Source organism: Cetorhinus maximus, unplaced genomic scaffold, assembly GCF_964194155.1.
Source record: "Cetorhinus maximus unplaced genomic scaffold, sCetMax3.hap1.1 HAP1_SCAFFOLD_900, whole genome shotgun sequence".
Taxonomy (NCBI): Eukaryota; Metazoa; Chordata; class Chondrichthyes; order Lamniformes; family Cetorhinidae; genus Cetorhinus; species Cetorhinus maximus.
Genome location: NW_027596842.1, coordinates 56,981 through 84,056, shown reverse-complemented (window position 1 = coordinate 84,056; position 27,076 = coordinate 56,981). Strand labels below are relative to the sequence as shown.

General features: G+C 57.3%; 1 pseudogene; it reads left to right on the top strand.

The window, feature by feature from the left end:
• Nucleotides 1–3,801: 3,801 nt before the first annotated feature.
• LOC144675043 (coenzyme Q-binding protein COQ10 homolog A, mitochondrial-like) lies at nt 3,802–27,076 on the top strand (annotated as a pseudogene).

Here is a 27,076-nt window from a genome sequence, read left to right as displayed (position 1 = left end):
CTGTCGGAGAGTCAGTGCTGATGGAGCGCCGCACTGTCAGAGGGTCATTGCTGAGGGAGCGCTGCGCTGTCGGAGTGTCAGTGCTGAGGGAGTGCCGCACTGTCGGAGGGTCAGTGCTGAGGGAGTGCCGCACTGTCAGAGGGTCAGTACTGAGGGAGCGCCGCACTGTCGGAGGGTCAGTACTGAGGGAGCAAATCTTTTTTGATAATTGGTTCATTAACATGGGCACCTTTAACATAGTAAAATCATCCCAAGTGCTACACGGCAGTGATTATCGAACAATATTTGACTCCGAGCGAGCAGCATAAGGAGATATTAGCAACAGGCGACCAGTGTCTTGATCAAAGAACCTTTTTAATGAATGTCTTAAAGAGGGAGAGGTGGAGAGGTTTAAGGAGGGAATTCCAGAGCTCGGGTTTCCCAGGCAGCTGAAGGCACGGCCACTGATAGTGGAGCGATGGGAATCGGGGAGGGATCGCGTGAGAGGCCGGGATTGGAGGAGCTCAGAGATCTCGGAGGGTCATAGGGGCTGGAGGAGGTTACAGAGATAGGGAGGGTTGTAGGGGCTGGAGGAGGTTACAGAGATAGGGAGGGCTGTAGGGGATGGAGGAGGTTACAGAGATAGGGAGGGTCATCAGGGCTGGAGGTTACAGAGATAGGGAGGGTTTTAGGGCTGGAGGAGGTTACAGAGATAGGGAGGGTTGTAGGGGCTGGAGGAGGTTACAGAGATAGGGAGGGTTGTAGGGGCTGGAGGTGGTTACAGAGATAGGGAGGGTTGTAGGGACTGGAGGAGATTACAGAGATAGGGAGGGTTGTAGGGGCTGCAGGTGGTTACAGAGACAGGGAGGGTTGTAGGGGCTGGAGGTGGTTACAGAGATAGGGAGGGTTGTAGGGGCTGGAGGAGGTTACAGAGATTGGGAGGGTTTTAGGGGCTGGAGGAGGTTACAGAGATAGGGAGGGTTATAAGGGCTGGAGGAGGTTACAGAGATAGGGAGGGTTGTAGGGGCTGCAGGTGGTTACAGAGATAGGGAGGGTTGTAGGGGCTGGAGGTGGTTACAGAGATAGGGAGGGTTGTAGGGGCTGGAGGAGGTTACAGAGATAGGGAGGGTTGTAGGGGCTGCAGGAGGTTACAGAGATAGGGAGGGTTGTAGGGGCTGGAGGAGTTTACAGAGATAGGGAGGCTGTAGAGGCTGGAGGAGGTTATAGAGATAGGGAGGGTCATCGGGGCTGGAGGTTACAGAGATAGGGAGGTTTGTAGGGGCTGGAGGAGGTTACAGAGATAGGGAGGGTGGTAGGGGCTGGAGCAGATTACAGAGATAGAGAGGGTTGTAGGGGGGCTGCAGGTGGTTACAGAGATAGTGAGGGTTGTAGGGGCTGGAGGAGGTTACAGAGATAGGGAGGGTCGTAGGGGCTGGAGGAGGTTACAGAGATAGGGAGGGTTGTAGGGGCTGCAGGTGGTTACAGAGATAGGGAGGGTTGTAGGGGCTGGAGGTGGTTACAGAGATAGGGAGGGTTGTAGGGGCTGGAGGTGGTTACAGAGATAGGGAGGGTTGTAGCGACTGGAGGAGGTTACAGAGATAGGGAGGGTTGTAGGGACTGGAGGAGGTTACAGAGATAGGGAGAGGTGTCGGGGCTGGAGGAGGCTACAGAGATAGGGAGGGTTGTAGGGACAGGTGGAGGTTACCGAGATAGGGAGACTTGTAGGGGTTGGAGGAGGTTACAGAGATAGGGAGGGTTGTAGGGGCTGGAGGAGGTTACAGAGATAGGGAGGTTTGTAGGGGACTGGAGGAGGTTACAGAGATAGGGAGGGATGTAGGGGACTGGAGGAGGTTACAGAGATAGGGAGGGTTGTAGGGGCTGGAGGAGGTTACAGAGATACGGAGGGTTGTAGGGGCTGGAGGAGGTTACAGAGATAGGGAGGGCTGTAGGGGCTGGAGGTGGTTACAGAGATAGGGAGGGTTGTAGGGTCTGGAGGAGGTTACAGAGATAGGGAGGGTTGTAGGGTCTGGAGGAGGTTACAGAGATAGGGAGGGTTGTAGGGTTTGGAGGAGGTTACAGAGATAGGGAGGGCTGTAGGGTCTGGAGGAGGTTACAGAGATAGGGAGGGCTGTAGGGTCTGGAGGAGGTTACAGAGATAGGGAGGGCTGTAGGGTCTGGAGGAGGTTACAGAGATAGGGAGGGTTGTAGGGGCTGGAGGAGGTTACAGAGATACGGAGGGTTGTAGGGGCTGGAGGAGGTTACAGAGATAGGGAGGGATGTAGGGGACTGGAGGAGGTTACAGAGATAGGGAGGGATGTAGGGGACTGGAGGAGGTTACAGAGATAGGGAGGGTTGTAGGGGACTGGAGGAGGTTACAGAGATAGGGAGGGTTGTAGGGTCTGGAGGAGGTTACAGAGATAGGGAGGGTTGTAGGGTCTGGAGGAGGTTACAGAGATAGGGAGGGTTGTAGGGTCTGGAGGAGGTTACAGAGATAGGGAGGGTTGTAGGGTCTGGAGGAGGTTACAGAGATAGGGAGGGTTGTAGGGTCTGGAGGAGGTTACAGAGATAGGGAGGGGTGTAGGGTCTGGAGGAGGATACAGAGATAGGGAGGGTTGTAGGGTCTGGAGGAGGTTACAGAGATAGGGAGGGTTGTAGGGTCTGGAGGAGGTTACAGAGATAGGGAGGGTTGTAGGGTCTGGAGGAGGTTACAGAGATAGGGAGGGTTGTAGGGTCTGGAGGAGGTTACAGAGATAGGGAGGGGTGTAGGGTCTGGAGGAGGTTACAGAGATAGGGAGGGTTGTAGGGGCTGGAGGAGGTTACAGAGTTAGGGAGGGGTGAAGGGGGCTGGAGGAGGTTACAGAGATAGGGAGGGTTGTAGGGGCTGGAGGAGGTTACAGAGATAGGGAGGGTTGTAGGGGCTGGAGGAGGTTACAGAGATAGGGAGGGTTGTAGGGTCTGGAGGAGGTTACAGAGATAGGGAGGGGTGTAGGGTCTGGAGGAGGTTACAGAGATAGGGAGGGTTGTAGGGGCTGGAGGAGGTTACAGAGTTAGGGAGGGGTGAAGGGGGCTGGAGGAGGTTACAGAGATAGGGAGGGTTGTAGGGGCTGGAGGAGGTTACAGAGATAGGGAGGGTTGTAGGGGCTGGAGGAGGTTACAGAGTTAGGGAGGGGTGAAGGGGGCTGGAGGAGGTTACAGAGATAGGGAGGGTTGTAGGGGCTGGAGGAGGTTACAGAGATAGGGAGGGGTGTAGGGGGCTGGAGGAGGTTACAGAGATAGGGAGGGTTGTAGGGTCTGGAGGAGGTTACAGAGATAGGGAGGGTTGTAGGGTCTGGAGGAGGTTACAGAGATAGGGAGGGTTGTAGGGGCTGGAGGAGGTTACAGAGATAGGGAGGGTCGTAGGGGCTGGAGGAGGTTACAGAGATAGGGAGGGTTGTAGGGGCTGCAGGTGGTTACAGAGATAGGGAGGAGTGTAGGGTCTGGAGGAGGTTACAGAGATAGGGAGGGTTGTAGGGTCTGGAGGAGGTTACAGAGATAGGGAGGGCTGTAGGGGCTGGAGGAGGTTACAGAGATAGGGAGGGTTGTAGGGTCTGGAGGAGGTTACAGAGATAGGGAGGTGGGTGTCTGGGCCAAGGAGGGATTTGAAGATGAGGAGGAGAATTTTAAACTTGGGTCTTTACTGGACTCGGAGGAAGGTGGAGGTCAGTGAGCCCCTGAAGGCGGGGCTGAGGTGTGGACGGGAATCATTTTGAGTTCAGATCCTCATCCCTGAGCCTACCATGAAAGGCACTATGTAAATGCAGGGTTTTGCGTTAGATTCATGGCATGTTTTACTCACCGTGTACATTCTACCCCAGACAGTTGTCATCTCGTGTCCGTCGACTGAGCAGAGGGCCAAAGGAGCAGGTCTATGGCTCCACGGGACAGGCACAGACTTCCAGAACGTTCTTCAGCATTCCGGGGCCACTGACCAACCGGAGGAAAGAGTTTGCAGAGAGACGGATACTTGGGTGAGCTTTTTATGAGATGATTTTGGAAGTGCTGGCCTCCCATTGCTCCTCTCGCCACGGGTCAGAGGAGCCAAGGCTAAAGGGTCAAGCAGCAAGTGAGTGCCCAGATGTAAAAGGCAAGAGGTTACAGGCCAAAGGTCATGGTGAAGCCAAGGCAGTGTAATTATTATAAAAGGGGGGTAGGAGAGATAAGTTGAGTTCTGGGGAATAGTTGTAAAGCTCGCTGGGTTCAAGCTATTACTTAGAATCTAACAAAGTGACGTTAGGATTCACACCGAGGCTTGTGGAACGAGGTGGGGTCTCGGTGCTGAAGATGAGTTTGTCGGCAGCGCTGAGGGAGCGTCGCAGTGTCGGAGGGTCAGCGCTGAGGGAGTGCCGCACTGTTGGAGGGTCAGCATTGAGGGAGCGCCGCAGTGTCGGAGGGTCAGCGCTGAGGGAGCGCCGCACTGTCGGAGGGTCAGTGCTGAGGGAGCGCCGCACTGTCGGAGGGTCAGCGCTGAGCGAGCGCCACACTGTCGGAGGGTCAGCGCTGAGGGAGCGCCGCACTGTCGGAGGGTCAATGCTGAGGGAGCGCCGCAGTGTCGGAGGGTCAGCGCTGAGGGAGCGCCGCACTGTCGGAGGGTCAATGCTGAGGGAGTGCCGCGATGTCGGAGGGTCAGCGCTGAGGGAGCGCCGCACTGTCGGAGGGTCAGCGTTGAGGGAGCGCTGCGCTGTCGGAGGGTCAGCGCTGAGGGAGCGCCGCACTGTCGGAGGGTCAGCGCTGAGGGAGTGCCGCACTGTCGGAGGGTCAGTGCTGAGGGAGCGCCGCACTGTCGGAGGGTCAGTGCTGAGGGAGAGCCGCACTGTCGGAGGGTCAGTGTTGAGGGAGAGCCGCACTGTCGGAGGGTCAGTGCTGAGGGAGCGCTGCAACACCCAGTATTCTGAATGAGATTCGGGGCCGTTCTCCCGGAAGTCCTGGGACCAGTTTGTATCCCACTCCCGACATCACCTCAGAACAGATTATCCGAGAATGATTCACATTATTGGGTTTGGGACCTGCTGCTGTGTTTCATATATCACAACACTTCCTAAATATTTCATTGGCTGTGCCGCTGTTTGAGGCATGCTGAGGTAGTGGATGTCGCTATATAAATGCAGTTTTCTGCTGTCTAGGTACGCCATGCAGGAGATGTATAATGTCGTAGCCAATGTGGAGGATTACAAACACTTTGTACCCTGGTGTAAACGTTCGACTGTGCTGATGAAACGTACGGGATATGCAAGAGCTCAGCTGGAGATTGGATTCCCTCCCATACTGGAGCAATACACATCGGTCATCACACTGGTCCGGCCTCACCTGGTGAAGGTATGTCCGGCAGCTTCATTACCCACTGCACAGTATCGATCAGGAATCTGTTCTCCCCCATTGTAGGCATTCACAGCTCCTGATTCCTGCTGTTCGTACTGAGAGACTGCTGCTCATCCAATCGCACAGCTCTCCCTCAGCACTGACCCTCCGACAGTGCGGCGCTCCCTCAGCACTGACCCTCCGACAGCGCGGCGCTCCCTCAGCGCTGACCCTCCGACAGTGCGGCGCTCCCTCAGCACTGTCCCTCCGACAGCGCGGCGCTCCCTCAGCACTGACCCTCCGACAGCGCGGCGCTCCCTCAGCACTGACCCTCCGACAGTGCGGCGCTCCCTCAGCACTGTCCCTCCGACAGCGCGGCGCTCCCTCAGCGCTGACCCTCCGACAGCGCGGCGCTCCCTCAGCACTGACCCTCCGACAGTGCGGCGCTCCCTCAGCACTGACCCTCCGACAGCGCGGCGCTCCCTCAGCACTGACCCTCCGACAGCGCGGCGCTCCCTCAGCACTGACCCTCCGACAGCGCGGCGCTCCCTCAGCACTGACCCTCCGACAGCACGGCTCTCCCTCAGCACTGTCCCCCTGACAGCGCAGCGCTCCCTCAGCACTGACCCACCGACAGCGCGGCGCTCCCTCAGCACTGACCCTCCGACAGCGCGGCGCTCCCTCAGCACTGACCCTCCGACAGCGCGGCGCTCCCTCAGCACTGACCCTCCGACAGCGCGGCGCTCCCTCAGCACTGACCCTCCGACAGCGCGGCGCTCCCTCAGCACTGACCCTCCGACAGCGCGGCTCTCCCTCAGCACTGTCCCCCTGACAGCGCAGCTCTCCCTCAGCACTGTCCCCCTGACAGCGCAGCTCTCCCTCAGCACTGTCCCTCTGACAGCGCAGCACTCCCTCAGCACTGACCCTCCGACAGTGCGGGGCTCCCTCAGCACTGACCCTCCGACAGCGCGGCGCTCCCTCAGCACTATCCCTCTGACAGCGCAGCACTCCCTCAGCACTGTCCCTCCGATAGTGCGGCGCTCCCTCAGCACTGACCCTCCGACAGTGCGGCGCTCCCTCAGCGCCGACCCTCTGACAGTGCGGCGCTCCCTCGGCGCTGACCCTCCCACAGTGCGGCGCTCCCTCAGCACCAACCCTCTGACAGTGCGGCGCTCCCTCAGCGCCGACCCTCCGACAGTGCGGCGCTCCTTCAGCGCCGACCCTCCGACAGCGCAGCGCTCCCTCAGCACTGACCCTCCGACAGCGCGGCTCTCCCTCAGCACTGTCCCCCTGACAGCGCAGCTCTCCCTCAGCACTGTCCCCCTGACAGCGCAGCTCTCCCTCAGCACTGTCCCTCTGACAGTGCGGCGCTCCCTCAGCACTGACCCTCCGACAGCGCGGCGCTCCCTCAGCACTGACCCTCCGATAGTGCGGCGCTCCCTCAGCACTGTCCCTCTGACAGCGCAGCACTCCCTCAGCACTGTCCCTCCGATAGTGCGGCGCTCCCTCAGCACTGACCCTCCGACAGTGCGGCGCTCCCTCAGTGCTGACCCTCCGACAGTGCGGCGCTCCCTCAGCGCTGACCCTCCGACAGTGCGGCGCTCCCTCAGCACTGACCCTCCCACAGTGCGGCGCTCCCTCAGCACTGTCCCTCTGACAGCACAGCGCTCCCTCAGCACTGACCCTCCGACAGTGCGGCGCTCCCTCAGCACTGTCCCTCTGACAGCGCAGCGCTCCCTCAGCACTTACCCTCCGACAGTGTGGCGCTCCCTCAGCACTGTCCCTCTGACAGCACAGCGCTCCCTCAGCACTGACCCTCCAACAGTGCTGCGCTCCCTCAGCACTGTCCCTCTGACAGTGCGGCGCTCCCTCAGCGCTGACCCTCCCACAGTGCGGCGCTCCCTCAGCACTGTCCCTCTGACAGCACAGCGCTCCCTCAGCACTGACCCTCCGACAGTGCGGCGCTCCCTCAGCACTGTCCCTCCGACAGCGCAGCGCTCCCTCAGCACTGTCCCTTCGACAGTGTGGCGCTCCCTCAGCACTGACCCTCCGACAGTGCGGCGCACCCTCAGCACTGTCCCTCTGACAGCGCGGCGCTCCCTCAGCACTGTCCCTCCGACAGTGTGGCGCTCCCTCAGCACTGATCCTCCGACAGTGTGGCGCTCCCTCAGCGCTGTCCGTCCGACAGTGTGGCGCTCCCTTAGCACTGACCCTCCCACAGTGCGGCGCTCCCACAGCACTGACCCTCCCACAGTGCAGCGCTCCCTCAGCACTATCCCTCCGACAGTGCGGCGCTCCCTCAGCACTGATCCTCCGCCAGTGTGGCACTCCCTCAGCACTGTCCCTCTGACAGCGCAGCGCTCCCTCAGCACTTACCCTCCGACAGTGTGGCGCTCCCTCAGCACTGTCCCTCTGACAGCACAGCGCTCCCTCAGCACTGACCCTCCAACAGTGCTGCGCTCCCTCAGCACTGTCCCTCTGACAGTGCGGCGCTCCCTCAGCGCTGACCCTCCCACAGTGCGGCGCTCCCTCAGCACTGTCCCTCTGACAGCACAGCGCTCCCTCAGCACTGACCCTCCGACAGTGCGGCGCTCCCTCAGCACTGTCCCTCCGACAGCGCAGCGCTCCCTCAGCACTGTCCCTCCGACAGTGTGGCGCTCCCTCAGCACTGACCCTCCGACAGTGCGGCGCACCCTCAGCACTGACCCTCCCACAGTGCGGCGCTCCCTCAGCACTGTCCCTCTGACAGCACAGCGCTCCCTCAGCACTGTCCCTCCGACAGTGTGGCGCTCCCTCAGCACTGATCCTCCGCCAGTGTGGCACTCCCTCAGCACTGACCCTCCGACAGTGCGGCGCTCCCTCAGCGCTGACCCTCCGACAGTGCCCCTCCGACAGTGCGGCGCTCCCTCAGCACTGACCCTCCCACAGCGCGGCGGTCCCTCAGCACTGACCCTCCGACAGTGCGGCGCTCCCTCAGCACTGACCCTCCGACAGTGCGGCGCTTCCTCAGCACTGACCCTGCGACAGCGTGGTACTCCCTCAGCACTGACACTCCGACAGTGCGGCGCTCCCTCAGCACTGACCCTCCGACAGTGCGGCGCTTCCTCAGCACTGACCCTGCGACAGCGTGGTACTCCCTTGGCACTGCGCTGGAGTGTCAGCCTGGATATTGTGCTCAAGTCCCTGCAGTTGGAGTGTAACCCACAACCTCCTGCCTAGGTGGCTAGAATACCACCCACGGCACTGACGGCTAAACATGGCGGTGCCATAAATGCTGCAACCTTGTGTCAGGTCCTTATGGCTGTCCCGACAACTCTTGGACAGTTCCTGATGTGAATGTTCCTGCGTGTTTACGATTTGGGTTTGACGAGAGGTGAGGCTGCAGCAGCCACAAACACCTCGAATCCCAAGCAGGGAAGATGGACCCTCGTTTTAGGATGCAGGGTGTGACCCCGGGGCACTGAGCTCGGTTCAGGATCGAGTGCTGCACTGACACCATCTCCCTTCCCCCTCCCTGCAGGCGCTGTGCACCGATGGGAAACTCTTCCACCACCTGGAGACCTCCTGGCGATTCAGCCCAGGAATTCCTGGATACCCCGCATGTGTACCGTCGATTTCTCGGTGAGCACCCTCCACATCTTTTACACTCTGCCAATTTACAGCACAGGAGGAGGCCATTCGGCCCATCGTGCCTCTGCTGTTTCTTAAAAAAGATCTATCCAGCTAGTCTCCCCCCGCCCCACACCCATTTCCCTGCAATTTTTCCCCTTCCAGTATTTATCCGATTCCCTCCTCCTATTGAATCTGTTTCCACCGCCCTTTCAGGCAGCGCCTTCCAGATCACAACAACTCGCTGTGTTTATAAAAAATAATTCTCCTCATCTCCCCCTCACCCACCCCCACCCTCTGGTTCTGTTCCCGATTCTCTTCAATCTGTGTCCCCTCTGGTTACCGACCCTCCCGCCCACTGGAAACAGTCTCTCCCTCTCCTACTCTACCCCAAACCCCCCACTTCGTGATTTTGAACCCCTCGATTCAATCTCCCCTCCTCCCCTTAACCTTCTCTGCTCTAAGGAGAGCAATCCCAGCTTCTCCAGTCCCTCCACGTGAACTGAAGTCCCCTCATCCTCCCTCCCCCGCAGGGCTCCCGTTCTGGTAAATCTCCCTCCGCACCCTCTCCGAGACCCTCGACATCCTTCCTGAAGTGTGGGTCCCGTGATTGGGGACAGGTTACTCCAGCTGATGCAGAATTTTATATAATGAATATTTTTGACTGTTCCGACACGATCCTGTGAAGCATCTCAGCTACCAAGCTCCATAAACAACACCTCCCTATCTCTGTAACCTCCTCCAGCCCCCTACACCCCTCCCTATCTCTGTAACCTCCTCCAGCCCCCTACACCCCTCCCTATCTCTGTAACCTCCTCCAGCCCCCTACAACCCTCCCTATCTCTGTAACCTCCTCCAGCCCCTACAACCCTCCCTATCTCTGGAACCTCCTCCAGCCCCTACAACCCTCCCTATCTCTGTAACCTCCTCCAGCCCCTACAACCCTCCCTATTTCTGTAACCTCCTCCAGTCCCTACAACCCTCCCTATCTCTCTAACCTCCTCCAGCCCCTACAACTCTCCCTATCTCTGTAACCTCCTCCAGCCCCTACAACACTCCCTATCTCTGTAACCTCCTCCAGCCCCTACAACTCTCCCTATCTCTGTAACCCCCTCCAGCCCTTACAACCCTCCCTATCTCTGTAACCTCCTCCAGCGCCTACAACCCTCCCTATCTCTCTAACCTCCTCCAGCCCCTACAACTCTCCCTATCTCTGTAACCTCCACCAGCCCCTACAACCCTCCCTATCTCTGCAACCTCCTCCAGCCCCTACAACCCTCCCTATCTCTGTAACCTCCTCCAGTCCCTACAACACTCCCTATCTCTGTAACCTCCTCCAGTCACTACAACCCTCGCTATCCCTGTAACCTCCTCCAGCCCCTACAAACCTCCCTATCTTTGTAACCTCCCCCAGCCCCTACAACCCTCCCTATCTCTGTAACCTCCTCCAGCCCCTACAACCCTCCCTATCTCTGTAACCTCCTCCAGCCCCTACAACCCTCCCTATCTCTGTAACCTCCTCCAGCCCCTACAACCCTCTCGATCTCTGTAACCTCCTCCAGCCCCTACAACCCTCCCTATCTCAGTAACCTCCTCCAGTCACTACAACCCTCCCTATCCCTGTAACCTCCTCCAGCCCCTACAAACCTCCCTATCTTTGTAACCTCCTCCAGCCCTTACAACCCTCCCTATCTCTGTAACCTCCTCCAGCCCCTACAACCCTCCCTATCTCTGTAACCTCCTCCAGCCCCTACAACCCTCCCTATCTCTGTAACCTCCTCCAGCCCCTACAACCCTCCCGATCTCTGTAACCTCCTCCAGCCCCTACACCCCTCCCTATCTCTGTAACCTCCTCCAGCCCCTACAACCCTCCCTATCGCTGTAAGCTGCTCCAGCCCCTACAACTCTCCCTATCCCTGTAACCTCCTCCAACCCCTACAAGCCTTGTTATCTCTGTAACCTCCTCCAGCCCCTACAACCCTCCCTATGTCTGTAACCTCATCCAGTCCCTACAACCCTTCCTATCTCTGTAACCTCCTCCAGCCCTCTCCAGCCCTCCCTATCTCTGTAACCTCCTCCAACCCCAACAAGCCTCCTGCAACCTCCTCCAGCCCCTACAACCCTCCCTATCTTTGTAAGCTCCTCCAGCTCCACAACCCTCCCTATCTCTGTTACCCCCTCCAGCCCTCTACAGACCTTCATGTCTCTGTAACCTCTTCCAGCCCCTACAACCCTCCCTATCTCTGTAACCTCCTCCGGCCCCTACACCCCTCCCTATCTCTGTAACCTCCTCCAGCCCCTACAACCCTCCCTATCGCTGTAAGCTGCTCCAGCCCCTACAACTCTCCCTATCCCTGTAACCTCCTCCAGCCCCTACAAGCCTCGTTATCTCTGTAACCTCCTCCAGCCCCTACAACCCTCCCTATCTCTGTAACCTCATCCAGTCCCTACAACCCTCCCTATCTCTGTAACCTCCTCCAGCCCTCTCCAACCCTCCCTATCTCTGTAGCCTCCTCCAACCCCAACAAGCCTCCTGCAACCTCCTCCAGCCCCTACAACCCTCCCTATCTTTGTAAGCTCCTCCGGCTCCACAACCCTCCCTATCTCTGATACCCCCTCCAGCCCTCTACAGACTTTCATGTCTCTGTAACCTCCTCCAGCCCCTACGACCGTCCCTATCTCTGTTACCTCCTCCAGTGCCCTACAACCCTCCCTATCTCTGTAACCTCCTCCAGCCCCTACAACCCTCCCTATCTCAGTAACCTCCTCCAGCCCCTACGACCCTCCCTATCTCTGTTACCTCCTCCAGTGCCCTACAACTCTCCCTATCTCTGTAACCTCCTCCAGCCCCTACAACCCTCCCTATCTCTGTAACCTCCTCCAGCCCCTACAACCCTCCCTATCTCTGGAACCCCCTCCAGCTCCTGCAACCCTCCCTATGTCAGTAACCTCCTCTAGCCCTCTACAACTTTCCCTATCTCTGTAACCTCCTCCAGCCCTTACAAGCCTCCCTTTCGATATAACATCCTCCAGCTCCACAACCCTCTCTATCTCTGTAAACTCCTCCAGCTCCTACAACCCACCCTATCTCAGTAACCTCCTCCAGCCCTCTGTAATCCTCCATATCACAGTAACCTCCTCCAGCCCTCTACAAGGGTCCCTATCTCTGTAACGTTCTCCAGCCCTCCCTATCTCTGTAACCACCTCCAGCTCCACAACCCTCCTGATCTCTGTAACCTCCCCAGCCCGTACAACCCTCCCTATCTCTGTAACCTCCTCCAGCTCCTACAACCCACCCTATCTCAGTAACCTCCTCCAGCCCTCTGTAATCCTCCATATCACAGTAACCTCCTCCAGCCCTCTACAAGGGTCCCTATCTCTGTAACGTTCTCCAGCCCTCCCTATCTCTGTAACCTCCTCCAGCTCCACAACCCTCCTGATCTCTGTAACCTCCCCAGCCCGTACAACCCTCCCTATCTCTGTAACCTCCTCCAGCACCTACACCCCTCCCTATCTCTGTAACCTCCTCCAGCCCCTACAACCCTCCCTTTCTCTGTAACCTACTCCAGCTCCACAACCCTCCCTATCTCTGTAACCTCCACCAGCCCCTACAACCCTCCCTATCTCTGTAACCTCCTCCAGTCCCTACAACCCTCCCTATCTCTGTAACCTCCTCCAGCCCTCTACAACCTTCCCTATCTCTGTAACCTCCTCCAGCCCCTACAAACCTCCCTTTCTCTGTAATCTCCTCCAGCTCCACAACCCTCCCTATCTGTGCAACCTTCTCGAGCCCCTACGACCCTCCCTATCTCTGTAACCTTCTCCAGCCCCTATGACCTTCTCTATCTCTGTAACCACCTCCAGCCCTCTACAGACCTTCCTGTCTCTGTAACCTCCCCTAGCCCCTAAAACCGTCCCTATCTCTGTAAGCTCCTCCAGCCCTCTACAACCTTCCCTATTTCTGTAACCTCCTCCTGCCCCTTCGGCCCTCCCTATCCCTGTAAACTCCTCCAGCCCCTACAACCCTCCCTATGTCTGTAACCTCCTCCAGCCCCTACGACCCTCTCTATCTCTGTAACCTCCTCAAGCCACTACAAAACTCCCTATCTCTGTAACCTCCTCCAGTGCCCTGCACCCCTCCCTATCTCTGTAACCTCCTCCAGCCCCTACACCCCTCCCTATCTCTGTAACCTCCTCCAGCCCCTACAAACCTCCCTATGTCTATATCCTCATCCAGCCCCTTCAAGCCTCGCTATCTCTGTAACCTTCTCCAACTCCTACAACCCTCCCTATCTCAGTAACCTCCACCAGCCCCTACAACCCTCCCTACCTCTGTAACCTCCTCCTGTCCCCTATATCCCTCCCTATCCCTGTTACCTCCTCCAGCCCCTACGACCCTCCCTATCTCTGTACCCTCCTCCGGCACCCTAGAACCCCCCCCAACGTTTTAACCTCCTCTAGCCCCTACAAACCTCCCTATCTCTGTACCCTCCTCCGGCCCTTACAACCCTCCTTATCTCTGTAACCACCTCCAGCCCCTACAACTCTCCCTATCTCTGTAACCTCCTCCAGGCTCTACAACCTTCCCTATCATTGTAACCTCCACCAGCCCCCTACAACCCTCCCTATCTCTGTAACTTCCTCCAGCCCTTACAACTCTCCCTATCCCTGTTACCTCCTCCAGCCCCTACGACCCTCCCTTTCCCTGTAACCTCCTCCAGCCCCTACGACCCTTCCTTTCTCTGTAACCTCCACCAGCCCCCTACATCCCTCCCTATCCCTGTAACCTCCTCCAGCCCCTACAACCCTCCCTATCTCTGTAACGTCCTCCAGCCCCTACAACCCTCCCTATCTCTGTAACCTCCTCCAGCCCCTACAACCCTCCCTATCTCTGTAACCTCCTCCAGCCCCTACAACCCTCCCTATCTCTGTAACCTCCTCCAGCCCCTACAACCCTCCCTATCTCTGTAACCTCCTCCGGCCCCTACACCCCTCCCTATCTCTGTAACCTCCTCCAGCCCCTACAACCCTCCCTATCGCTGTAAGCTGCTCCAGCCCCTACAACTCTCCCTATCCCTGTAATCTCCTCCAGCCCCTACAAGCCTCGTTATCTCTGTAACCTCCTTCAGCCCCTACAACCCTCCCTATCTCTGTAACCTCATCCAGTCCCTGCAACCCTCCCTATCTCTGTAACCTCCTCCAGCCCTCTCCAACCCGCCCTATCTCTGTAGCCTCCTCCAACCCCAACAAGCCTCCTGCAACCTCCTCCAGCCCCTACAACCCTCCCTATCTTTGTAAGCTCCTCCGGCTCCACAACCCTCCCTATCTCTGTTACCCCCTCCAGCCCTCTACAGACCTTCATGTCTCTGTAACCTCCTCCAGCCCCTACGACCCTCCCTATCTCTGTTACCTCCTCCAGTGCCCTACAACCCTCCCTATCTCTGTAACCTCCTCCAGCCCCTACAACCCTCCCTATCTCAGTAACCTCCTCCAGCCCCTACGACCCTCCCTATCTCTGTTACCTCCTCCAGTGCCCTACAACTCTCCCTATCTCTGTAACCTCCTCCAGCCCCTACAACCCTCCCTATCTCTGTAACCTCCTCCAGCCCCTACAACCCTCCCTATCTCTGGAACCCCCTCCCTATGTCAGTAACCTCCTCTAGCCCTCTACAACTTTCCCTATCTCTGTAACCTCCTCCAGCCCTTACAAGCCTCCCTTTCGATATAACATCCTCCAGCTCCACAACCCTCCCTATCTCTGTAACCTCCTCCAGCTCCTACAACCCACCCTATCTCAGTAACCTCCTCCAGCCCTCTGTAATCCTCCATATCACAGTAACCTCCTCCAGCCCTCTACAAGGGTTCCAATCTCTGTAACGTTCTCCAGCCCTCCCTATCTCTGTAACCACCTCCAGCTCCACAACCCTCCTGATCTCTGTAACCTCCCCAGCCCGTACAACCCTCCCTATCTCTGTAACCTCCTCCAGCACCTACACCCCTCCCTATCTCTGTAACCTCCTCCAGTCCACTACGACCCTTCCTATCTCTGTAACCTCCTCCAGTCCACTACGACCCTCCCTCTCTCTGTAACCTACTCCAGAACCCAACAACCCTCCCTATCTCTGTAACTTCCTCCAGTCCCATACAACCCTATCTCTGTAAATTCCTCCAGCCCCTACAACTCTCCCTATCTCTGTATCTCCTCCAGCCCCTACAGCCCTCCCTACCTCTGTAACCTCCTCCTGTCCCCTATATCCCTCCCTATCCCTGTTACCTCCTCCAGCCCCTACGACCCTCCCTATCTCTGTACCCTCCTCCGGCACCCTAGAACCCCCCCTATCGCTTTAACCTCCTCTAGCCCCTACAAACCTCCCTATCTCTGTAACCTCCTCCAGCCCCTACAACCCTCCCTATCTCTGTAACCTCCTCCAGCCCGTACGACCCTCCCTATCTCTGTAACCTCCTGCAGTCCACTATGACCCTCACTATCTCTGTAACCTCCTCCAGTACCCTACAACCCTCCCTATCTCTGTAACCTCCTCCAGTCCCAGACAACCCTCGCTATCTCTGTAACCTCCTCCAGCCCCTCCAACCCTCCCTATCTCTGAAACTTCCTGCAGCCCCTAGAACCCTCCCTATTTCTGTAACCTCCTCCAACTCCTACAAACCTATCTCTGTAACCTCTCCCATTATCTACAACCTTCCCTATCTCTGTAACCACCTCCAGCCCCTACAACTCTCCCTATCTCTGTAACCTCCTCCAGGCTCTACAACCTTCCCTATCATTGTAACCTCCACCAGCCCCCTACAACCCTCCCTATCTCTGTAACTTCCTCCAGCCCTTACAACTCTTCCTATCCCTGTTACCTCCTCCAGCCCTCTACAGACCTTCATGTCTCTGTAACCTCCTCCAGCCCCTACGACCCTCCCTATCTCTGTTACCTCCTCCAGTGCCCTACAACCCTCCCTATCTCTGTAACCTCCTCCAGCCCCTACAACCCTCCCTATCTCAGGAACCTCCTCCAGCCCTTACGACCCTCCCTATCTCTGTTACCTCCTCCAGTGCCCTACAACTCTCCCTATCTCTGTAACCTCCTCCAGCCCCTACAACCCTCCCTATCTCTGTAACCTCCTCCAGCCCCTACAACCCTCCCTATCTCTGGAACCCCCTCCAGCTCCTGCAACCCTCCCTATGTCAGTAACCTCCTCTAGCCCTCTACAACTTTCCCTATCTCTGTAACCTCCTCCAGCCCTTACAAGCCTCCCTTTCGATATAACATCCTCCAGCTCCACAACCCTCCCTATCTCTGTAACCTCCTCCAGCTCCTACAACCCACCCTATCTCAGTAACCTCCTCCAGCCCTCTGTAATCCTCCATATCACAGTAACCTCCTCCAGCCCTCTACAAGGGTCCCTATCTCTGTAACGTTCTCCAGCCCTCCCTATCTCTGTAACCTCCTCCAGCTCCACAACCCTCCTGATCTCTGTAACCTCCCCAGCCCGTACAACCCTCCCTATCTCTGTAACCTCCTCCAGCACCTACACCCCTCCCTATCTCTGTAACCTCCTCCAGTCCACTACGACCCTTCCTATCTCTGTAACCTCCTCCAGTCCACTACGACCCTCCCTCTCTCTGTAACCTACTCCAGAACCCAACAACCCTCCCTATCTCTGTAACTTCCTCCAGTCCCATACAACCCTATCTCTGTAAATTCCTCCAGCCCCTACAACTCTCCCTATCTCTGTATCTCCTCCAGCCCCTACAGCCCTCCCTACCTCTGTAACCTCCTCCGGCACCCTAGAACCCCCCCTATCGCTTTAACCTCCTCTAGCCCCTACAAACCTCCCTATCTCTGTAACCTCCTCCAGCCCCTACAACCCTCCCTATCTCTGTAACCTCCTCCAACCTGTACAACCCTCCCTATCTCTGTAACCTCCTCCAGCACCTAAAACCCTCCCTATCTCTGTAACCTCCTCCAGCCCCATAACCCTCCCTATCTCTGTAACCTCCTCCAGCCCCTACAACCCTCCCTATCTATGCAACCTCCATCGGCCCCTACACCCCTCCCTATCTCTGTAACCTCCTCCAGCCCCTACAACCCTCCTTATCTCTGTAACCCCCTCCAGCCCCTACACCCCTCCCTATCTCTGTAACCCCCTCCAGCTCCTACACCTCTCCCTATCTCTGTAACCTCCTCCGGCCCCTTCACCCCTCCCTATCTCTGTAACCTCCTCCAGCCCCTACAACCCTCCCTATCTCTGTAACCTCCTCCAGCCCCTACACCCCTCCCTATCTCTGTAACCTACTCCAGCCCCCTACAACCCTCCCTATCTCTGTAACCTCCTCCAGCCCCTACAACCCTCCCTATCTATGTAACCTCCTCCAGTCCCCTACAACCCTCCCTATCTCTGTAACCTCCTCCAGACCCTACAACCCTCCCTATCCCTGTAACCTCCTCCAGCCCCATAACCCTCCCTATCTCTGTAACCTCCTCCAGCCCCTACAATCCTCCCTATCTCTGCAACCTCCACCAGCCCCTACACCCCTCCCTATCTCTGTAACCTCCTCCAGCCCCTACACCCCTCCCTATCTCTGTAACCTACTCCAGCCCCCTACAACCCTCCCTATCTCTGTAACCTCCTCCAGCCCCTACAACCCTCCCTATCTATGTAACCTCCTCCAGTCCCCTACAACCCTCCCTATCTCTGTAACCTCCTCCAGACCCTACAACCCTCCCTATCCCTGTAACCTCCTCCAGCCCCATAACCCTCCCTATCTCTGTAACCTCCTCCAGCCCCTACAATCCTCCCTATCTCTGCAACCTCCACCAGCCCCTACAACCCTCCCTATCTCTGTTACACCCTCCAGCCCCTACACCCCTCCCTATCTCTGTAACCCCCTCCAGCTCCTACACCCCTCCCTATCTCTGTAACCGCCTCCGGCTCCTACAACCCTCCCTATCTCTGTAACCCCCTCCAGTCCCCTACGACCCACCCTATATCTGTAACCTCCTCCAGCCCCACAACCCTCCCTATCTCTGTTACCTCCTCCAGTCCCCTACAACCCTCCCTATCTCTGTAAACTCCTCCAGCCCCTACAACCCTCCCTATCTCTGTAACCTCCTCCAACCCCTACAACCCTCCCTATCTCTGTAACCTCCTCCAACCCCTACAACCCTCCCTATCTCTGTAACCTCCTCCAACCCCTACAACCCTCCCTATCTCTGTAACCTCCTCCAGCCCCTACACCCCTCCCTATCTCTGTAACCTCCTCCAGCCCCTACACCCCTCCCTATCTCTGTAACCTCCTCCAGCCCCTACACCCCTCCCTATCTCTGTAACCTCCTCCAGCCCCTACAACCCTCCCTATCTCTGTTACCCCCTCCAGCCCCTACACCCCTCCCTATCTCTGTAACCCCCTCCAGCTCCTACACCCCTCCCTATCTCTGTAACCGCCTCCGGCTCCTACAACCTTCCCTATCTCTGTAACCCCCTCCAGTCCCCTACGACCCACCCTATCTCTGTAACCTCCTCCAGCCCCACAATCCTCCCTATCTCTGTTACCTCCTCCAGTCCCCTACAACCCTCCCTATCTCTGTAAACTCCTCCAGCTCCTACAAACCACCCTATCTCAGTAACCTCCTCCAGCCCTCTGTAAACCTCCATATCACAGTAACCTCCTCCAGCCCTCTACAAGGGTCCCTATCTCTGTAACGTTCTCCAGCCCTCCCTATCTCTGTAACCTCCTCCAGCTCCACAACCCTCCTGATCTCTGTAACCTCCCCAGCCCGTACAACCCTCCCTATCTCTGTAACCTCCTCCAGCACCTACACCCCTCCCTATCTCTGTAACCTCCTCCAGTCCACTACGACCCTTCCTATCTCTGTAACCTCCTCCAGTCCACTACGACCCTCCCTCTCTCTGTAACCTACTCCAGAACCCAACAACCCTCCCTATCTCTGTAACTTCCTCCAGTCCCATACAACCCTATCTCTGTAAATTCCTCCAGCCCCTACAACTCTCCCTATCTCTGTATCTCCTCCAGCCCCTACAGCCCTCCCTACCTCTGTAACCTCCTCCTGTCCCCTATATCCCTCCCTATCCCTGTTACCTCCTCCAGCCCCTACAACCCTCCCTATCTCTGTAACCTCCTCCAGCCCCTACAAACCTCCCTATCTCTGTAACCTCCTCCAGCCCCTACAACCCTCCCTATCTCTGTAACCTCCTCCAGCCCGTACAACCCTCCCTATCTCTGTAACCTCCTCCAGCACCTAAAACCCTCCCTATCTCTGTAACCTCCTCCAGTCCCTACAACCCTCCCTATCTCTGTTACTTCCTCCATCCCCTACAAACCTCACTATCCCTGTAACCTCCTGCAGTCCACTACGACCCTCACTATCTCTGTAACCTCCTCCAGTACCCTACAACCCTCCCTATCTCTGTAACCTCCTCCAGTCCCAGACAACCCTCCCTATCTCTGTAACTTCCTCCAGTCCCATACAACCCTCCCTATCTCTGTAAACTCCTCCAGCCCCTACATCCCTCCCTATCTCTGTCACCTCCTCCAGCCCCTACACCCCTCCCCGTCTCTGTAAACTCCTCCAGCCCCTACAACCCTCCCTATCTCTGTAATCTCCTCCAGCCACTACAACCCTCCCCTACCTCTGTAACCTCCTCCTGTCCCCTATATCCCTCCCTATCCCTGTTACCTCCTCCAGCCCCTACGACCCTCCCTATTTCTGTACGCTCCTCCGGCCCCCTAGAGCCCCCACTATCGCTTTAACCTCCTCTAACCCCTACAACCCTCCCTATCTCTGTAACTTCCTCCAGCCCCTCGGACCCTCCTTATCCCTGTAACCTCCTCCAGTCCACTATGACCCTCCTTATCTCTGTAACCTCCTCCAGCCCCTACAACCCACCCTATCTCTGTAACCCCCTCCAGCCCCTAGAACCCTCCCTATCTCTGTAACCTCCTCCAGTCTCTACAACCTTCCCTATCATTGTAACCTCCACCAACCCCCTACAACCCTCCCTATCTCTGTAACTTCCTCCAGCCCTTACAACTCTCCCTATCCCTATTACCTCCTCCAGCCCCTATGACCCTCCCTTTCTCTGTAACCTCCTCCAGCCCCTACGACCCTTCCTTTCTCTGTAACCTCCACCAGCCCCCTACATCCCTCCCTATCTCTGTATCCTCCACCAGCCTCTACAACCCTCCCTATCTCTGTAACCTCCTCCAGCCCCATAACCCTCCCTATCTCTGTAACCTCCTCCAGCCCCTACAACCCTCCCTATCTCTGCAACCTCCACCGGCCCCTACACCCCTCCCTATCTCTGTAACCTCCTCCAGCCCCTACAACCCTCCTTATCTCTGTAACCCCCTCCAGCCCCTACACCCCTCCCTATCTCTGTAACCCCCTCCAGCTCCTACACCCCTCCCTATCTCTGTAACCTCCTCCGGCCCCTTCACCCCTCCCTATCTCTATAACCTCCTCCAGCCCCTACAACCCTCCCTATCTCTGTAACCTCCTCCAGCCCCTACACCCCTCCCTATCTCTGTAACCTACTCCAGCCCCCTACAACCCTCCCTATCTCTGTAACCTCTTCCAGCCCCTACAACCCTCCCTATCTATGTAACCTCCTCCAGTCCCCTACAACCCTCCCTATCTCTGTAACCTCCTCCAGACCCTACAACCCTCCCTATCCCTGTAACCTCCTCCAGCCCCATAACCCTCCCTATCTCTGTAACCTCCTCCAGCCCCTACAATCCTCCCTATCTCTGTTACCTCCTCCAGACCCTACACCCCTCCCTATCTCTGTAACCTCCTCCAGCCCCTACAACCCTCCCTATCTCTGTAACCTCCTCCAGACCCTACAACCCTCCCTATCTCTGTTACACCCTCCAGCCCCTACACCCCTCCCTATCTCTGTAACCCCCTCCAGCTCCTACACCCCTCCCTATCTCTGTAACCTCCTCCAGCCCCTACAACCCTCCCTATCTCTGTTACACCCTCCAGCCCCTACACCCCTCCCTATCTCTGTAACCCCCTCCAGCTCCTACACCCCTCCCTATCTCTGTAACCGCCTCCGGCTCCTACAACCCTCCCTATCTCTGTAACCCCCTCCAGTCCCCTACGACCCACCCTATCTCTGTAACCTCCTCCAGCCCCACAACCCTCCCTATCTCTGTTACCTCCTCCAGTCCCCTACAACCCTCCCTATCTCTGTAAACTCCTCCAGCCCCTACAACCCTCTCTATCTCTGTAACCTCCTCCAACCCCTACAACCCTCCCTATCTCTGTAACCTCCTCCAACCCCTACAACCCTCCCTATCTCTGTAACCTCCTCCAACCCCTACAACCCTCCCTATCTCTGTAACCTCCTCCAGCCCCTACACCCCTCCCTATCTCTGTAACCTCCTCCAGCCCCTACACCCCTCCCTATCTCTGTAACCTCCTCCAGCCCCTACACCCTTCCCTATCTCTGTAACCTCCTCCAGCCCCTACAACCCTCCCTATCTCTGTTACCCCCTCCAGCCCCTACACCCCTCCCTATCTCTGTAACCCCCTCCAGCTCCTACACCCCTCCCTATCTCTGTAACCGCCTCCGGCTCCTACAACCCTCCCTATCTCTGTAACCCCCTCCAGTCCCCTACGACCCACCCTATCTCTGTAACCTCCTCCAGCCCCACAATCCTCCCTATCTCTGTTACCTCCTCCAGTCCCCTACAACCCTCCCTATCTCTGTAAACTCCTCCAGCTCCTACAACCCACCCTATCTCAGTAACCTCCTCCAGCCCTCTGTAATCCTCCATATCACAGTAACCTCCTCCAGCCCTCTACAAGGGTCCCTATCTCTGTAACGTTCTCCAGCCCTCCCTATCTCTGTAACCTCCTCCAGCTCCACAACCCTCCTGATCTCTGTAACCTCCCCAGCCCGTACAACCCTCCCTATCTCTGTAACCTCCTCCAGCACCTACACCCCTCCCTATCTCTGTAACCTCCTCCAGTCCACTACGACCCTTCCTATCTCTGTAACCTCCTCCAGTCCACTACGACCCTCCCTCTCTCTGTAACCTACTCCAGAACCCAACAACCCTCCCTATCTCTGTAACTTCCTCCAGTCCCATACAACCCTATCTCTGTAAATTCCTCCAGCCCCTACAACTCTCCCTATCTCTGTATCTCCTCCAGCCCCTACAGCCCTCCCTACCTCTGTAACCTCCTCCTGTCCCCTATATCCCTCCCTATCCCTGTTACCTCCTCCAGCCCCTACGACCCTCCCTATCTCTGTACCCTCCTCCGGCACCCTAGAACCCCCCCTATCGCTTTAACCTCCTCTAGCCCCTACAAACCTCCCTATCTCTGTAACCTCCTCCAGCCCCTACAACCCTCCCTATCTCTGTAACTTCCTCCAGCCCCTCGGACCCTCCTTATCCCTGTAACCTCCTCCAGTCCACTATGACCCTCCTTATCTCTGTAACCTCCTCCAGCCCCTACAACCCACCCTATCTCTGTAACCCCCTCCAGCCCCTAGAACCCTCACTATCTCTGTAACCTCCTCCAGTCTCTACAACCTTCCCTATCATTGTAACCTCCACCAACCCCCTACAACCCTCCCTATCTCTGTAACTTCCTCCAGCCCTTACAACTCTCCCTATCCCTATTACCTCCTCCAGCCCCTATGACCCTCCCTTTCTCTGTAACCTCCTCCAGCCCCTACGACCCTTCCTTTCTCTGTAACCTCCACCAGCCCCCTACATCCCTCCCTATCTCTGTATCCTCCACCAGCCTCTACAACCCTCCCTATCTCTGTAACCTCCTCCAGCCCCATAACCCTCCCTATCTCTGTAACCTCCTCCAGCCCCTACAACCCTCCCTATCTCTGCAACCTCCACCGGCCCCTACACCCCTCCCTATCTCTGTAACCTCCTCCAGCCCCTACAACCCTCCTTATCTCTGTAACCCCCTCCAGCCCCTACACCCCTCCCTATCTCTGTAACCCCCTCCAGCTCCTACACCCCTCCCTATCTCTGTAACCTCCTCCGGCCCCTTCACCCCTCCCTATCTCTGTAACCTCCTCCAGCCCCTACAACCCTCCCTATCTCTGTAACCACCTCCAGCCCCTACACCCCTCCCTATCTCTGTAACCTCCTCCAGACCCTACAACCCTCCCTATCCCTGTAACCTCCTCCAGCCCCATAACCCTCCCTATCTCTGTAACCTCCTCCAGCCCCTACAATCCTCCCTATCTCTGCAACCTCCACCAGCCCCTACACCCCTCCCTATCTCTGTAACCTCCTCCAGCCCCTACAACCCTCCCTATCTCTGTTACACCCTCCAGCCCCTACACCCCTCCCTATCTCTGTAACCCCCTCCAGCTCCTACACCCCTCCCTATCTCTGTAACCGCCTCCGGCTCCTACAACCCTCCCTATCTCTGTAACCCCCTCCAGTCCCCTACGACCCACCCTATCTCTGTAACCTCCTCCAGCCCCACAACCCTCCCTATCTCTGTTACCTCCTCCAGTCCCCTACAACCCTCCCTATCTCTGTAAACTCCTCCAGCCCCTACAACCCTCCCTATCTCTGTAACCTCCTCCAACCCCTACAACCCTCCCTATCTCTGTAACCTCCTCCAACCCCTACAACCCTCCCTATCTCTGTAACCTCCTCCAACCCCTACAACCCTCCCTATCTCTGTAACCTCCTCCAGCCCCTACACCCCTCCCTATCTCTGTAACCTCCTCCAGCCCCTACACCCCTCCCTATCTCTGTAACCTCCTCCAGCCCCTACACCCCTCCCTATCTCTGTAACCTCCTCCAGCCCCTACAACCCTCCCTATCTCTGTTACCCCCTCCAGCCCCTACACCCCTCCCTATCTCTGTAACCCCCTCCAGCTCCTACACCCCTCCCTATCTCTGTAACCGCCTCCGGCTCCTACAACCCTCCCTATCTCTGTAACCCCCTCCAGTCCCCTACGACCCACCCTATCTCTGTAACCTCCTCCAGCCCCACAACCCTCCCTATCTCTGTTACCTCCTCCAGTCCCCTACAACCCTCCCTATCTCTGTAAACTCCTCCAGCTCCTACAACCCACCCTATCTCAGTAACCTCCTCCAGCCCTCTGTAATCCTCCATATCACAGTAACCTCCTCCAGCCCTCTACAAGGGTCCCTATCTCTGTAACGTTCTCCAGCCCTCCCTATCTCTGTAACCTCCTCCAGCTCCACAACCCTCCTGATCTCTGTAACCTCCCCAGCCCGTACAACCCTCCCTATCTCTGTAACCTCCTCCAGCACCTACACCCCTCCCTATCTCTGTAACCTCCTCCAGTCCACTACGACCCTTCCTATCTCTGTAACCTCCTCCAGTCCACTACGACCCTCCCTCTCTCTGTAACCTACTCCAGAACCCAACAACCCTCCCTATCTCTGTAACTTCCTCCAGTCCCATACAACCCTATCTCTGTAAATTCCTCCAGCCCCTACAACTCTCCCTATCTCTGTATCTCCTCCAGCCCCTACAGCCCTCCCTACCTCTGTAACCTCCTCCTGTCCCCTATATCCCTCCCTATCCCTGTTACCTCCTCCAGCCCCTACGACCCTCCCTATCTCTGTACCCTCCTCCGGCACCCTAGAACCCCCCCTATCGCTTTAACCTCCTCTAGCCCCTACAAACCTCCCTATCTCTGTAACCTCCTCCAGCCCCTACAACCCTCCCTATCTCTGTAACTTCCTCCAGCCCCTCGGACCCTCCTTATCCCTGTAACCTCCTCCAGTCCACTATGACCCTCCTTATCTCTGTAACCTCCTCCAGCCCCTACAACCCACCCTATCTCTGTAACCCCCTCCAGCCCCTAGAACCCTCACTATCTCTGTAACCTCCTCCAGTCTCTACAACCTTCCCTATCATTGTAACCTCCACCAACCCCCTACAACCCTCCCTATCTCTGTAACTTCCTCCAGCCCTTACAACTCTCCCTATCCCTATTACCTCCTCCAGCCCCTATGACCCTCCCTTTCTCTGTAACCTCCTCCAGCCCCTACGACCCTTCCTTTCTCTGTAACCTCCACCAGCCCCCTACATCCCTCCCTATCTCTGTATCCTCCACCAGCCTCTACAACCCTCCCTATCTCTGTAACCTCCTCCAGCCCCATAACCCTCCCTATCTCTGTAACCTCCTCCAGCCCCTACAACCCTCCCTATCTCTGCAACCTCCACCGGCCCCTACACCCCTCCCTATCTCTGTAACCTCCTCCAGCCCCTACAACCCTCCTTATCTCTGTAACCCCCTCCAGCCCCTACACCCCTCCCTATCTCTGTAACCCCCTCCAGCTCCTACACCCCTCCCTATCTCTGTAACCTCCTCCGGCCCCTTCACCCCTCCCTATCTCTGTAACCTCCTCCAGCCCCTACAACCCTCCCTATCTCTGTAACCACCTCCAGCCCCTACACCCCTCCCTATCTCTGTAACCTCCTCCAGACCCTACAACCCTCCCTATCCCTGTAACCTCCTCCAGCCCCATAACCCTCCCTATCTCTGTAACCTCCTCCAGCCCCTACAATCCTCCCTATCTCTGCAACCTCCACCAGCCCCTACACCCCTCCCTATCTCTGTAACCTCCTCCAGCCCCTACAACCCTCCCTATCTCTGTTACACCCTCCAGCCCCTACACCCCTCCCTATCTCTGTAACCCCCTCCAGCTCCTACACCCCTCCCTATCTCTGTAACCGCCTCCGGCTCCTACAACCCTCCCTATCTCTGTAACCCCCTCCAGTCCCCTACGACCCACCCTATCTCTGTAACCTCCTCCAGCCCCACAACCCTCCCTATCTCTGTTACCTCCTCCAGTCCCCTACAACCCTCCCTATCTCTGTAAACTCCTCCAGCCCCTACAACCCTCCCTATCTCTGTAACCTCCTCCAACCCCTACAACCCTCCCTATCTCTGTAACCTCCTCCAACCCCTACAACCCTCCCTATCTCTGTAACCTCCTCCAACCCCTACAACCCTCCCTATCTCTGTAACCTCCTCCAGCCCCTACACCCCTCCCTATCTCTGTAACCTCCTCCAGCCCCTACACCCCTCCCTATCTCTGTAACCTCCTCCAGCCCCTACACCCCTCCCTATCTCTGTAACCTCCTCCAGCCCCTACAACCCTCCCTATCTCTGTTACCCCCTCCAGCCCCTACACCCCTCCCTATCTCTGTAACCCCCTCCAGCTCCTACACCCCTCCCTATCTCTGTAACCGCCTCCGGCTCCTACAACCCTCCCTATCTCTGTAACCCCCTCCAGTCCCCTACGACCCACCCTATCTCTGTAACCTCCTCCAGCCCCACAACCCTCCCTATCTCTGTTACCTCCTCCAGTCCCCTACAACCCTCCCTATCTCTGTAAACTCCTCCAGCTCCTACAACCCTATCTCTGTAACCTCCTCCAACCCCTACAACCCTCCCTATCTCTGTAACCTCCTCCAACCCCTACAACCCTCCCTATCTCTGTAACCTCCTCCAGCTCCTACAACCCTCCCTATCTCTGTAACCTCCTCCAGCCCCTAGAACCCTCCCTATCTCTGTAACCTCCTCCAGCCCCTACAACCCTCCATATCTCTGTAACCTCCTCCAGCCCCTACCACCCTCCGAGATCTTTGCGCTCCTCCAATTCCAGCCTCTCCCCTGATTCCCATCGCTCCACCATTGGCGGCCGTGCCTTCAGCTGCCTGGGGACCCGAGCCCTGGAACCCCCTCCCTCAGCTCGGTCCTTGCACTAGACGCCTCATCACACCGACCTCCCCTGTGCGGTGGTGGGGCGGGGATGGGGGTGAGCAGCCTGTACTCCGGCTGTTCCACCCTGCGTTAGGTGTTCCTCACGGACCAAGCAGGCCAGAGTTCAGTTGGCGGTCGGCTCCGGGAGATGATTGTTTTGGTTCCTGGCTTCGCTGTGTGGCTCGGAGTGACCTTTAAACCTTGTCTGACCCCGCAGATCTCTTTCGAATTTCGATCTCTGCTGCACTCCCAGTTGGCCACCCTCTTCTTCGACGAGGTGGTGGGGAAGACGGTGGAGGCCCTCGAGCGGAGAGCGTCGCAGCTGTACGGCCCGGAGACCAGTATCCCGCCCCGGCTGATGCCTGGCCGCCCGGACCAGACCTGA